Source organism: Macrosteles quadrilineatus, unplaced genomic scaffold (assembly GCF_028750875.1).
Source record: "Macrosteles quadrilineatus isolate MER2022 unplaced genomic scaffold, UCM_ALF_1.0 Scaffold_8__2_contigs__length_117827958, whole genome shotgun sequence".
In the NCBI taxonomy this organism is placed as follows: domain Eukaryota; kingdom Metazoa; phylum Arthropoda; class Insecta; order Hemiptera; family Cicadellidae; genus Macrosteles; species Macrosteles quadrilineatus.
This window is the reverse complement of record NW_026542601.1, coordinates 61,412,629-61,424,853: the sequence shown is the minus strand read 5'-3', so window position 1 is coordinate 61,424,853 and position 12,225 is coordinate 61,412,629. Positions and strand designations below refer to the sequence as shown.

The following is a 12,225-nucleotide window of genomic DNA, read 5'->3' as shown; positions in this document are numbered from 1 at the left end:
TTTAAAAAACTTAATATAATGACTGTACCAAGTTTAATTATTTATAAATCCTTATAAATGGTACAGTCAAATTTTGAAAACTTATGTGCGGAGACTTTTTACCATCCATATAACACCCGTTTCAAAAAGAATTTTTAGTTTCTGAAAATTCCAATTAAAATTAATAGAAAAAACACCAAAATATATGGGAAAGAAATTTTTTAATAAGCTGTAAAAGATTTTCAATATTATGTTTCATAAAATAACGCAAATAATTATTTCTAAGAATCTTTGTATATTGTTAGTATTTTAGGTACTTATTATGATATGTATTATGATTATATTGACAATGTCACCTGATTTTGTAGCTTTTACTATGTAATCTGTGAAACGTTTATGTGACAATAAAGATATATTTATTTATATATTTATTACTCCCTAACTTGATTCAACACTGATCAGTGAACATCTTAGTTTGAAAAGTAGTGGTAGGCCTACTTCAACAGCTTTGATTGGCTTTAACAGGTCTATAACTGTACAAAAATATGCCTTGTGTTTGTGTATCAATGCTCACCATCATCTAAGAACTGGCTAACAAATCATGTTAATATATAGGACTACAGTACAGTACTCTTCCGATTAAACAATGTTGAGACTGACACTACCTCGGTTACCGAGAATCTCGTATTACACAGACGTCTCTTAGATTTTGAGGTTAGGGGTTATGGTATCCCATTAAGAAGTCAAATACTTTATATAATTTAAAAGTGAAAACAAAATGATCAATGAATGGTATTTTTATGGAAATATTTTTTTTTTAATAAGGCAGTGTTATTGAGGAAAACCATAAATCAAACCGCTTAACACTTCTTAAATTGTCTTGGAAAACTTTAAATACAGAAGCATACATATTATTAAATGATGCTAAGTCAACACTTTACAGGATAAAATAAATGAAAACAAAATAAGGGTGATCTCTATAGATTTAAAATATACAATTAATTTATGTTTGAGTTTGACTTGAACTATACTTTTCACAATCATGTCAATATTAAAACATTGTAATGACAAACACTGACAAAAGGCGATACAAGCCTAAATGCCAGAGCAGAAATGTCATTGCTTTTGTTGGTGTTCTGCTTACCAATGGTTAGCGGCCATCCTAGTAAAACTTACTGTGAGTGGAATTTCATTTTATAGGTTACTGAGGATAATTTGTACGTTAAAATAATACCTATAATCATTATTTAAAGTATTTATTTTAAGAAACCACAAATTACTTGCTATTTTTACTTTACTTTCAACAGAAACTTTCCTAAAAACGTAATTATTGTTTCCCAAATAAAAACGTATTTAGTCCTAAAACAACCTCGGATAATCGAGAGTGTAGGCCTACTGTGTTGGAAAAAACAACAGTGGGAATGCTCCACTATACCACTGTATTGTACATGCTGAGTGCAGGAAATTAGAAACAGCTCAAGTTGATGAGTTATACAAATTCGAAACAGCTCAAGTTGATGAGTTATAAATTGTTATCTATTGGTTGAAAAGCAATAAATTGGGCTAGTCTGCCGATTCAATCTATTTGATACTTGACAGTGCTATTTGCACAAATGAGAAACCAAGAAGATTAGATATGATTGTATCTTTTTATTTGGCAATACCTTAGCAAACTTATTCACCTATGCTATCATTCCTCAATTCCTAAACCAACTTTTATAATTGCTACTATACATTAGTGATTAGCAAAGGTACATTTCCAGGTAATATATAAATGCATTTTAGTATTCCTTTAGCCCTATATCTTATCACCTTACTAATCTTACTAATATTATAAATGTGCACTTTAGCTGTCGCCCTCCCAGCAGCGGTCGGCCATCACTTGCCGCAGTGAACATGTTAAAACTGCTCAAATTGTTCTTGATCTTATCCAATTAATTACTTAACTGTATGGTTTTTTCCCATTTGTATGGTCTTAGTTTCATTTTATTGAATATCCTACATGGGGAATAAGCTACAGTATTTATATTTGTTTCAGTATGAGTGGAGGCAGAAATAATGGAGGTAGAGGTGGTGGAGGTAGAGGTGGTGGTGACAGAGCAGAAGGGAGCCGTGGTAATATTGTAGTTCCAAGAGGTAAGAGAACTGTATGGGCCTACAGAAACTTTGTTGTTTTTTGGAAAATATTAATAGTCTGTATCGTATGCAATAATTAAATATTTCAAATTTTATCTAAATATCATAACAAGTAAATTACAACAGTTTACTTTCCATAAGAATAACATCGGACTTTTAGATGTGCAGTTTCTTGAAATTTTCCATGTTCCTTTAATTGTACAACACTTTAATATAAAAAAAATGGTTTTTTAAGCTCTACATGACTTTAATGAAAATTGAGTACTTCCATGTTTTAAGAGTAAAAATCAAAATAAACAATTTGTGAAAAATTTTAAAACCTCATAGCATGTTGATGACTTTGACGAGATTGCGATCGTGGACGACAACAATGATGTTACTGCGATACCGGGAGTCGAAGATGACGTCTACATGGCCGCAAGAGATGTTCATGATTTTACCACGATCGCAGATGACGACGAAGACGTTTCCGTGAACGAGGGAGTTCATGATTTTGCTGCGATGATGACATCTACACGACCGTGAATGATGTTCATGATCTTGCTGTGACGGTGACAAACAGTGATGATGTTTCAGTAATTGAGAAAGATATTTCGGATTTTGCAGTGATCCCAGAATACGACAATTATCACGATATTGCTTTGAGTTTGGCTGGCACACCTCTATACAGGGTGATCAACTCAAGGAGGCCACCATTGGGATATCGGAAACGGTAAGAATTAGAGAAAACTTTAAATGGGGGACATTCCTTTACTTTTTGTGGCAGTTAAAAAAATGATTTTATTTTTTAAAAATTCAGCCGCCATTTTCCAAAATGTCAGCCAACTTTGAAATTTCTTATGCAACACCCTGTATTTTATCATGTTTTCGGATAGATCATGCAATTTAAAAACTTTTTTATTCTTGACATTTTTTCGATAAACCCACTTGTTTAGGAGTTACAGCCTATGGAAAAATGACTTCCGGTGTCCATTTTACATCATGTAGCTCCCAAAAAAATAGGTTTTTAGCGAAAATGCGAAGTGTAAATAAGTCAAATAAGTCTTAAAATTGCATCCACATTCCATTAAGACCATAAAATACACATTTTTCCACTTTTCAAGTTTACCGCCATTTTGGAAAATGGCCGCCATTTTTAAATAATAGAATTAATATTTAAACAAATTTTATGGACTTTTTGGAATGTGGATGCATTTTTAAGACTTATTTGACTTATTTTCTCTCCGCATTTTCGCTTAAAACCTACTTTTTTTGGAGCTACATGATGTAAAATGTACACCGGAAGTCATTTTTCCATAGGCTGTAACTCCTAAACAAGTGGGTTTATCGAAAAAATGTCAAGAATAAAAAAGTTTTTAAATTGCATGATCTATCCGAAAACATGATAAAATACAGGGTGTTGCATAAGAAATTTCAAAGTTGGCTGACATTTTGGAAAATGGCGGCTGAATTTTTAAAAAATAAAATCATTTTTTTAACTGCCACAAAAAGTAAAGGAATGTCCCCCATTTAAAGTTTTCTCTAATTCTTACCGTTTCCGATATCCCAATGGTGGCCTCCTTGAGTTGATCACCCTTATAGTTCAGTACCTTAAATATGGTACCTAGTTATTTGATGTGAAAAAAAGGGTTTACACTTGGAAATTGGCTAGTTAAAATGTTTTATTGCTGCATACATTTCTTTACTTGAAAAACACCCTAGCCTATCTCAAAAATACTTAATAGAAATACATAAAGACCAGGGGTTGTTGTAGTATAACCAATCCATTCAGAAAACTTGGTAAAACTATTTAAAAATGGTATTGGTATTGAGAATAGGATTTTAGGTATCGGTATGAAGAATCGATAAATTTTGGTATCGACACATCACCAATTTCAACAAATATTTTTAATACTTCTGCTACATTATATATTATTTTGATTTGAATGTGTCCGGTGAAGTTTTTAGGGCTATAAGTCACTATTTGCAAAATTTAGTCAAAATCCTGGATTTCAAAGACATATATTACAGAAAGACAGACAGACAAACAGACATAGCTCATATTAGAGTATAATCAAAATTTTAATAAATGAAAAAACACACCTTTTTACCTTCCCTGTGTCAGCAAACCTAAGTAGGACTCATTACAAAAAAAAAAGGATTTAAAGGACTGTTCACACCGGCGTAGCCAGACGTATTTATACTTTTTCAAAATACATAGCTGACATAGCTCTTAATGTAGTTCATAGTGAGTGTTCACACCGGCGTACGTGAGCTACGGAAGCTACGGCGCTGCCGCTATGCCGGCTAGCTACGCGTAGCTCGCATAGCCGGATACGCGCATGCGCACTAGCACACCGGGGGGCTGTCACCGACACCCTCCCTCCACCACATAATTAATTTATAAGTAGTAAATTTTGGACTAAAACACAAAAATTCACTATCACTTAAAAAATCTTTCGCATTAATCTATCACATTAAAATTAGACTACCGGTATAACAAAACAATCTTAAGACAACTTTATATGATCAAAAAAATAATACTTCATCATACGAGTACCTGATGTCCAATAATTTTTTTTTGTTTATGCTTGCAAGTCTTATCAAAAACTATGTTTCTCTTAATATGGTTTATTATGGTTCATACATTGGGCTGACATTTATGAAACATTAATGAATTATTTCTAGACATAGGCCTGCATCTTTCTTACACCATAGACTATTTTATTATGTAATCCTTATGGATAAGCAAAATTATTGAATGTTTTCTGGTAATATTTTTTTATATTGCGCATATAGCGCAAATATAGCGCAAATCTTATAGTCTACTATAAACGGCCTAAAATTAAAGTGAAACATATTTGTCAACATTAACACATTAATCAACAGACTTTTCAGGGTACAAAAAAAAGCTGCAATTCAACCGTGGCAATCTTAACTGAAATTCAAGAAACACTAATTAAAATAAAAAAAATTGACAAGTATAAAATAATATAGTTTAAAAAAAAAGCAACAGCCGGCTCACCGGCTAGGCAGCTGTCAGACGTAGCTGCGGTGTGAACAGTGCACGGGCGACGTATTAATACACCGAATACGTCTGCAGACGTCTAGCTACGCCGGTGTGAACAGGCCTTAAATAGGAAATATGAAAATTTTAATAAGGGAATATTTAGGTAAAAATCTAGTCAGGTAGATGGAAATTCGCTTAGTCTACAGGTTTGCTGCGACAGGGGTATTAAAAAATACAACTATATTGTGTTTTAGTGCATGTCATGGATGGTTGCCAGCAGAAAAGCAATATTAGCTTTAGTACTAAACAAATTTACTGGAGTGTGTATTCACCATGATCATTTATCAGTTCAATCAGTGATTGCAGCAAAATTTTGAACATCTCTAATGTGCTCTGCAATGGTAAGGACATCATCGTTGTCTCTAACGATCGTGGCAAAATTGAGAAAACATCCCTCGCGATTGAGAAAACATCCTAATTGTCTTCCGTGATCACAGCTTAATCTTGAGCATACTTGGCCATTGCGAAGATATTATCATCGTATCCTGCAATCATGGCAAATTGAGATTATCTCCCATGATCACAAAGACATCATTATCTTCTCCCGTGATTATGAAGACATTATTATGGTATCCCCTGATTGCAAAGTCATTATTGTCTCCAGTGACCACTGCAAAATTATTCCTCAAAAATAGACAAACTGTTAGATAGTTAAATGTATCTTTGGTATAAGTAATTAATACATCAGCTGATTTATTATTATTAAGTTTGTTAGTAAATATTCTGTTTAGGTTGATGTGTTTAAGAAGTAAATAAAATGGTTCTTTTATATTTTGAATATCATTTAGTGTAACATTGTGGTGTCTACATTGGCGACGATGAGTAAACGAACCAAAAGAAGAAATAGTTATTTCAATGAAGAAGATAAGTATGAAACTAAAGAAGACGCATTACAATCAAAGATAGAGAAGTTCAAATGTCAAAGCTATGATGAGTCTAATAGGTGGGATCAAGTCAAGTCAAGTCAAGTCAAATAAATCTTTATTCAAACATACAACAATGTGTACATGAATGCGTCTTAATCTTAAACTATAACTAATACTAAAACCATTTTCCTGATCCATTTTATTTTTTTTACATATTTACATGTTTATTTACATATTTGAACATAGTGCAGTAAATTCTTCAAAATTATAAAACTCTCCACTAATTAGAAAATTCTTAAGCCTTTTTTTGAACTTATTTCCGTTTTCCTCATTTCTGATGCTACAAGGGAGGGAATGAAAAAATTTAACCCCAATATAATCAGGGCTTTCTTTAAATTTTTCTTTTTTATGCTTTTTAATTATAAAATTTTGTTTGTGTCTAGTATTGTAAGTATGTACATCTTGCTGTCTTTGCAGTTGCGACTCCCGGCTTTTAACATATAATATAGTCTTATATATGTAGAGGCTGTAAACTGTAAAGAATTCTAATTCTTTGAAACGATTTTTACATGATTCATTTTCATTTAAATTAAGGATGCACCTTATGGCCTCTTTTTGTAAATGTAAAATTTCATTTAAGTTATATTTATTCGTTCCACCATAAATTTCAATGCCATAAGCAATATGGGAGTGTATATTTGAATAATAAACCACACGCAAAATTTCTTTACTGCAAAGGGGATATAGTCGTCTTAAAGTAAAAATACCGGAGCTAATTTTATTACATATTTTATTGACATGTGAGGTCCACTTTAGTGTACTGTCCAAGGTTAGACCTAAAAATTTGGTTTCACATGCAAAATTTTCAAATATCTTTTCGCCAGACTTTTTACATTCAAATTTGATAAAGGTTGTTTTGTTTTCATTAAGTAAAAGGTTTTTTTCATTTAGGTAATCTCCAATTATTTTGAGCGAATCTTTCATTTTTATTTCAAGAAGTTCAATATTCTTTTCATGTATAGACATACTTATGTCATCTGCATACAAGCAGAGGGCATTGTTTTCTACCCGTTCAGATAAATGTTTTGGCATCCCTCCCAAGTAGCACAGGAACAGGAATGGACCCAACACAGATCCCTGAGGAACAGAATACTTAACTTCCCTAACATTAGATCTAACATTGTACATCTTATTTCCATCTAAATACCCAATGTTAACAAACTGTTGGCGGCCCTCTAAATAAGATTTTATCCAGTCCAGTTCTTTACCACTAATTCCATATGCTCTGAGTTTTTGCAGTAACTTTAAATGATTCACGCTATCAAAAGCCTTAGACATATCTAAAAAGGCGCCAACAACATAATTGTCCTCATCCAACTTATGTAATACATTTTCAATATAAGAAATTAGAGCTGTAGTAGTAGATTTATTTTTTCTATATCCATGCTGTTCTTGATCTAATAAGTGGTTATTTTCAAAATAATCTACTAGTTGAAAAAGTAAACTTTTTTCAAATAGCTTTGATAGAGCAGGTTGAATTGCCAATGGTCTATAGTTTTGCGGATCTTTTTTATCACCTTTTTTATATACTGGAATTATTTTTGATATTTTTAGTTGAGCGGGAAAAACGCCTGTTATTAGTGATGTATTAATCACATGTAAAAGTGGCTTTAACAAAACAGATTTTGATTCTTTAATAATTTTGATTGGAATTTCATCATAACCGGATGACCATTTAGGTTTTATTGAATCAATTATGGATGTCAAAATTGATTCATCGATGGTTTGACACCTAAATTTTATGTTTAAAATACTTTGATCAGAATGTTGTTGGGTTTTCTTTAATTTTGGTAAAACATTTTTGTCAACCATCTCAGCAAAATTATCATTTAAGATGTTTGCGACAGCATATGGTTCTTCTATTTTTTTGCCGTTATGTTTGAGTGAAATATTACTATGACATCTTTCTTTTTTACTTTTTGTTTCAGTGTTCACAATTTTCCAAACAGTTTTGTTAACATTGGTAGAATTTCTAATTTTATTGTCAAAATGGGTTTTTTTCTTAAGTTCTATCATATTTTTGTATCTCTTCTTGTGTTCCTTAATATAATTCTTCAATTATGAATGATTGAACAATGACAATTATGGATGATAATGAAGCACATTTTCTATTGTTATGCAAGGTAAAAGGATTGGGAGAAGATTCTCAGAGAGCAGAGAATGCTCGAAGGGATCTTTTGCTTGCCTATGTGGGTCCTACACCATTAAGAAAAGTTTCAAACTTTCTGCTGCCTTTAAAAGTACATCAGGCTACGTGGGCAGAACTAGTTAATGGTTTCAGGTCAAGTACAAAGCTAGTAAAACTATATTTTCAGCTAGAATGGAATTTGAAAAAGTATCAGAGAAAATAGTGAAAGCCTTTCAGAATTTGTAATACGTTTGAAATATTTAGCAGATTTTTGTAAGTATGAGAACAAGTTTGATGAAATAATAAGAGATAGATTTGCTGGAGGCATAAGTTTTCCAGAGTTTGAAGTAGAAATTAGACAACGATGGCCTGATGGGGTAAAAGAAAATGGTGACAAGTTAACATCTGAAGATGTTTTTGAACTGGCCACTTCAACGGAAAGAGCTCGTCATGAGATATTCAAGAATAATGATAAAGAGTTAGAAGTATCACAAGTAAGAAGAAACGATAAGGAGTTTAAAAGAGAAGTGAAATACAATGAAAAGACAAATCATCCATGTAGTAGATGTGGAACAAAACATGAATTTGGTAAATGTCCAGCCTATCAACAAAAGTGTTTGAATTGTAAAAAAAATAGGACATTTTGCAAAGGTATGTCGTCAAAAACGAGTGAATACTTTGCATGAAAAGTCAAAAGATGAAGAATCTGAATCGGACTCACAGGATATGAGGATAAACGATGTTAAAAAGGGAAGAAGACATATTTGTAAAGCACGTATTCATTTAAAGTTAAATAAGGTAGCTACAAACATGGGATTTGACTCTGGAGCTTGGGCCTCAATGATAGGTAAGCCTCTTTGGGAAAAAATTGGTTCACCAAAACTTGATAAGACTAATCCAAAATATGTGGCATATGGAAACAATATTTTAGATATACTTGGTGAATGTTATGTCAGTGTTTCAGTAGGTGATGAGACACGTAGATTAAAAGTAGCAGTAGTTAATGGAAATGAGAACCCGCGTTTTGGTTTACCATGGATATTAGCCTTCAATATGATACAAGACTTGTAAATGAGGATATCATTGAAGAGGTAGATCCTGCTGCTACACCTATTCCCTGGGCTACCCCAACAGTTAATGCAGAGAAGAATGATGGTTCATTAAGAATTTGTGGAGATTTCCGAGTCACTTTGAATCAAAATTTGGTCCCAGAAAATGCAATTATTCCGACATTTGAGGAACTAACAAACAAAGTTGCAGGTGGACAAGAGTTTTCCAAGATAGACCTACGAGATGCATACCTACAAATGGAGGTTGCAGAAGAACAACGAAAGTATTTAGTAATAGCAACGCATAGTGGTTACACTAGCGTCTAGACTGCCAGTGCAACTCCGAGCCCGAGGATCGTGGATCAGATCAGTAGATCACCCCCCACCACCGCACCATGTCGTACGCTTCCGAATCATACCGGCGCATCAGCATAGCTTATCTAACTGTTCGCGGAAAATTGTTATCTGTATCACTGTCGCTGTCAAAACTTATAATTTGTAGATTAAATTTGAATTAAATATAATTAAACTATCATAACCTAACAAAACTAACCAAACTTGCTGATAATGATAAACTCGAATGAAGGTTTACTAATAGAAAAATAGCTCTGTTCTAAAAATAAAATTATAAATGTCTCAAATCAAATTCAATTTTACAATCTTTTAATTATAAAATTAAACTGTCATAACCTAACCAAACCAACCAAACTTGCTGATATGAAAAAAATTGTTGACAAAAAGTTAGTGCTCCCGGTGGGATTCGAACCCGGCACCTTCAAATTATCAGCCCGACACGCTATCCACTACACCACAAAGGCTCATGACTCAGTTCTGTATCGTTGCAGTAATGGTTGACGTCACGCCATTGGCACTGAGCGGTGGTGGGGGGTTTTTCGATCTGATCCACGATCCTACGATCCTAGGAGTTGCACTGGCAGTCTAGATGCTTATTAGTCGTTACTATAGATACAAACGTTTACCTTTTGGAATATCATCTGGTCCAGGTATTTTCCAAAGATATATGGAAAGACTCTTAGCTGGAAAAGTTAAAAATAAAAATGGACTGTACTCATATGATGTACTTTGTGGAGGTGTTATGAAAAGGAAACATGCATACCAGATGAGACCAAGAATGGGAGCTGTTGAATCTGTGTAAAAAGAAAGAGGGGAAAAGTGTTAGATAGTTAAATGTATAAGTAATTAATACATCAGCTGATTTATTATTATTAAGTTTGTTAGTAAATATTCTGTTTAGGTTGATGTGTTTAAGAAGTCAATAAAATGGTTATTTTATATTTTGAATATCATTTAGTGTAATTCTACAATTTCCATCAACTATCACTTACAGTTTTTAAAATATAAAAAAACGGTGAATTGGAAAAACGGAATAGCTTGATGAGACTTTTAAGGCCCATTTATGACTACTTCTATTAATTTACTTTTAGTTTATGACTAGCGGAGAATGCACTGTTTTAGGTGGAGGAAGAGGAGGTGGTGGAGGAGGTGGTAGTGGAGGAGGAGGAGGAGGAGGTCCAAGAGTGATCATAAGAACAACTGAAATAGTAATATCGAGAAACAAATCAAAATAACATTCAACCTATAAAGCACCAGACCTTTTATTTTCTAATATGCTGTATTTAACAAAGAACTGTAGTATAGCTAAATAGTGTTATTAAAGAACAATGAACTCTTTTGAGAATGATTGGAACCTTTATTTAACCCAACAGTTACGCTGTTAGTTATACCTACTGGATGATAAAAATAACTAACAAACAAAATAAGTTACGAAATGGAACTGGAAATTGTATTAGCATTACTACAATTTATTAAAGTTACCATTGTATTAAGTAATTTTATTATTACTCAGAGGGTTAATAAATAAATACTCCCGCGGTCAAGTGGATAAATAGTTTGCAAAATTTCAACTGCTGACTTCAACGTGGAATATTTAGAAATGTACTCGTAGACATTGTAAGAAAGAAAATTAATCAACACGTTAAGTTTCCTCAGTAACTTCCGAGTCAGATATGAAATTTTCAAGTGTCCTGAACCATTGTTTGAATGCTCTACTTGCAGAAGGATTTTCAGGATTTATATCAAACCTGTCTGGTTTTATAAGCCTTTCCATTTTGATTTTGATTATCTTAATAAATTTAAGTTTATTAAATTTGTTGTGAATGAGAATGACTGAACCTTTTTAGAAAATAAGGCTTTAATAAACTTAAATTCCATAGCTGAAAAGGTAAACAAATCTCTAATACAAACGAAAAGTAAATAAATGCATCAGCTGATTACTAAGAACAGTTATTCATAATAGGCGGCATCTTTCTATGAAGAGGGTATTGAAAAGTTTGTTCCTCGCTACGAGAAATGTCTAAACAATGGTGAAAACTATGTAGAAAATAGTTAAATTACAGATGAAAAAGAAATAACATTCTGTATTTAGCTCATCAAGCGTAGAAACCGAAAGATTTGCAACACCAATCTAATATGATGAATTGCTCGTCTTTTAAAACTGAATTTAACATTTGGGTACACCATCTTTAAGGTAGGTTGATAAAGGTTTTTAAATATATCCTCTTTCTTGTAGTAATACATTCTGTTGAAAAACACAATAATCTATATGATTTTTTCTAAAACGGTACTTTCTTTCTGGACAAGCCTTGAAGTTTGGTCATTTTACTATACTTACAGATGAAAAAGAAATAACATTCTGTATTTAGCTCATCAAGCGTAGAAACCGAAAGATTTGCAACACCAATCTAATATGATGAATTGCTCGTCTTTTAAAACTGAATTATTTAGTGATTTTTTTTACCAATTTGGGATAAACATCTCAACTACCGATATTTGAGGCAGAAAGCCACCAACTAGAATTGGACGGTGAATTGAGGATGTGGATTTTGGATCAGAGACATGGACAAGTACTCCATTCTCATTACTGTGCCAAATAAAGCC

The 12,225-nt window shown here is 32.7% G+C and overlaps 1 protein-coding gene and 1 long non-coding RNA gene across 2 annotated transcripts in view; one reads left to right on the top strand and one right to left on the bottom strand.

The window, feature by feature from the left end:
• Positions 1-12,225, bottom strand: part of LOC129001493 (TATA-binding protein-associated factor 172-like) — a 111,957-nt gene that overhangs the window by 39,760 nt on the left and 59,972 nt on the right. The window lies entirely within an intron of this gene.
• On the top strand, positions 2,075-10,966 carry LOC129001496 (uncharacterized). Its single transcript, XR_008491467.1, has 2 exons — positions 2,075-2,115; positions 10,744-10,966. It is a non-coding gene; the product is annotated as an uncharacterized LOC129001496 (long non-coding RNA).